The sequence below is a fragment of the Fulmarus glacialis genome, unplaced genomic scaffold (genome assembly GCF_000690835.1).
Source record: "Fulmarus glacialis isolate BGI_N327 unplaced genomic scaffold, ASM69083v1 scaffold41668, whole genome shotgun sequence".
Classification (NCBI taxonomy): domain Eukaryota; kingdom Metazoa; phylum Chordata; class Aves; order Procellariiformes; family Procellariidae; genus Fulmarus; species Fulmarus glacialis.
The window spans coordinates 1-3,494 of NW_009229636.1; positions in this window are offsets into that span (position 1 = coordinate 1).

Genomic DNA, 3,494 nt, shown 5'->3' on the forward strand with positions numbered 1-3,494 from the left:
CTTTAAGACTTCCTTCTTGAAGAACATCATGGCACCTTTTCTGTGGTACTATCTTAAGCTGAAGCCATTAAGGGAAGGGCCTCTACTTCTCTGTTTGATTTTGTTAAACAGTGTTCATTCAACCCATTTTCTAGCAGGTATCTATCAAGCCCCAAGAGCAGTACAGCTGCAACGTGACTCAGTTTCAGAAGAGCAGACAGGCCTTGTCAGAGCTGGTTAGTAAACTAGTCTCCAGCACCTGAGCGGGTTGAGATGTTTCTGTGGAAGGTATGTTCATAGGTAGTAGGAAAAGCAAGATGTGGAATCACATAGGTAGGTACAGTAAGTATACCAGCAGTTTCTTCCATTGTGACATACATGACAGATAAGCATGTTAACTAACGAAGTGAGTATGACATCTTAGGATAGGACGCCTGCAAGCTATCTGGCTTTGAAAATACATTCTCACTTGTCATGTGAATAAAGATTGAAATTCAAAAGTATCAAGAAATACGACAGAGCTTAAACAATATGGTACCTGCAACTGTGCAAAAGTAAATACAACAGCTTACTGGGAGAGAAAAAAAAAAGGCGATTTATGCAATACAAAAGGCCAGAATGTAAGCTCCACAACTCTGCTGGGTGGGGGCATGCATCCAGGTATTTTTATTGGCTTCGGGATGGGGTGGGGGAGCGTTGCTCTTTACGGTCTGTATCCAGAGGCTATTTGCTTCCTCACCAGAGGATGGCAGCACAGAGACCCTTTACTTCCATAGTCAAAAAAAGCCTGTGGTGGGAAGAAGGCCAAGGTATTGGGTAGTACACCAAAGCTAGAAGATAGATTGATTTAGCATTCATGGATACAGGCCACAGGTGCTAAGAAGGATACTGCTATCAACAGCCTGCTCTAGGTGGGGCACATATGTCAGAAGAATAGGCAAATAAACTTCATGGAGTGACCTGTTTTCTTGGTCTCTGCTATTCTCTGATGCAGAGACTTTTGTTGGCATAACCATTGTCCCCAGCACATGGCCAAAATCAGTCCACAACTGATTCACATCCTGAGCAATTCATCTCAACAGAGGCGTAATTCTACTCTATAGCACTAAGCACTGCAGACATCTGTTCCCAAGCCTGGTCTGTCATGTAACAAAAACGGATAGTGTGACCCAAAGCCACAATGTCACTGAGAATGATGTGTACTAGGGACTGGTTAGCAATCACAGCCCTTAGACCTGACACTTGGAATCAATGGCACTGAATCATAGAATCACAGAATCGTAGAATACCAGGTTGGAAGGGACCTTAAGGATCATCTGGTCCAACCTTTCTTGGCAAAAGCACGGTCTAGACAAGATGGCCCAGCACCCTGTCCAGACGAATCTTTAGTGTCCAATGTTGGGGAATCCACCACTTCCCTGGGGAGATTATTCCAATGGCTAATTGTTCCTACTGTGAAAAATTTTCCTTTTGTGTCCAGTCGGAATCTCCCCAGGAGTAACTTGTATCCTTTACCCTTCATCTTTTCCATGTGACTCCTTGTAAAAAGGGACATTGTATTCATTATTAGTTTGGAAGAGAAATGGGTAACAAGTTAAGTTGCTAATAGTATGGAATTCTGTCATTAACAGCCAACCGTGAGAAACTCTAGAGAACTTGTGAGATGTAAGAGGACTAATTTTATAAGCCATGTTTTACAAAACTCACCTTATTAAACAGAACAGGAAGAAGTGAAAGCAAGCTGAAAATATGTTATCTTTCAGTTCTTAACATCACCACCCATAAAAGGACCTTGTTAGCTCAAATATGGATTGACACCACTCCACAACACATGCAATGAATCTACATCTGACATATTCCACGACTCTTTTACCAAAGCAGCATTATGTTTGCGTTAATTAAAATGGAAAAACTTCAAATCTGCTAATAACCAAGGCAGGTTCTTATCATACTACCTTACCAGTATGGCCACGCTTTTCTTTAGCCGGCATGTCCCTAAGAGGAACTGTGATAAACATGACCCAATTCCCACTGAAGTCAAGGGAAAGCCTCCTGGTGACTTCTGTGGAGTTGTGTGTCAACCCAGTCCTTGGCCTCCCCACTCAGATATCAACCAGAAACCATTGCAGTAATGTTTGGGATTTTTTTAAACAGGAAATTCTGTCTACAAAGAAATTAATTTGGATCACCAGACATCACCTTCCATGCGTTATATGCCACAAGAGCAGCAAATTTTGGCCACGAATAGTAAATACATTTCTGAGTGATTACTGAGGTTAAATTGTGGAAGTAAGCTATATGCCCTATGAAGTACCAACATAAAAATAAAAATAACCTGATTTGGGGAAAGTCTGAGCAAGTCACCCCAGTGACTCCTTCAAGTCCAGATACCTAAGTATCATGGGTATGATCTGATATTAATGACCCTACATTTTTTTTCTAAAAGAACTTAAATGTTCTGGCAGCACCAGGGAGTAGTGCTTACTCCCCAGAAGATCACGAGCATCTGATACAAATCTTGCTTTACTCTGTAGGCACAACTTTCCCATGTCCAATCTTCCTATTAGTAGAATATGTTTCTGATTGGATCGTTCCATTGATTTTGCTTGTTTGCTAGGAAGAATGATCTCTTGGGAAAGGTTTAATTTCTTCTCTCCCAAAAGCAAACTAGGAAAACGCACATTTCCATAATGAAAGCTACGAGTAGGGTCCATTAACAACTGTGTAACTGTCTAAAGGTTCCAACTCTGACATTTCCCAAGTGCATGACCTGCAATGATAACTTCTAGGTGTTTCTGAAGTGTTACACAGCCTGTATTGGTAAAAGAGAAGGTGGAAGGAGAAGATTCAATAAAGGTAATGAAATGTAGGGAATCACTTCTTTCTTCAAGCGCTTCCTTCTTCAGGATTTCTAATAAGAAGAGAGAGTTGGTGAATTTTCACTTTGCACAAACATCTTCTCAACTCCAGAAGAGAAGAGTAAGAGATAATTCCCTTACAAGAAACGTCTGAGAGCTTAATTCTAGTCACACAAAAGCAAACACAATTCCACTGATTTCAACAGAGTTACAGATGGCCCACTTAATGTACAACAGGGCTGATTTGGCCCTTCTCCCATACTGTAGCACTGCTTTGCCTAGAAACCTTTGCTTTCAAAGTAATTAACCACGTGTCAACAGCCTGCAACACTGAACTGCAATTAAATAAATGAGTAGGAGACAGATGTATATTTTAAAATTTATCCCAGCAAGTATTGATCTTTCTTCTGTTTAATATCAGGATCTTATATCAGTATCACAGACAAGAAACTGAGGATCCGCAGAACAATATAAATTTTTGTACACGTATTTCTCCCTCCCACAGTTTCCTACAGGAATTAAACTGAAATAATGTATAAGCATAGTGAGAGTCTCAGGAAGAACTTGTTCTTCCTTATCAGCAGTCTCAGCACTAGAGCAGGTGGGCATGTGCTCCCTTGCTAAAAGCACAGAGAGAGACAGAAGAAAATTGCTTAC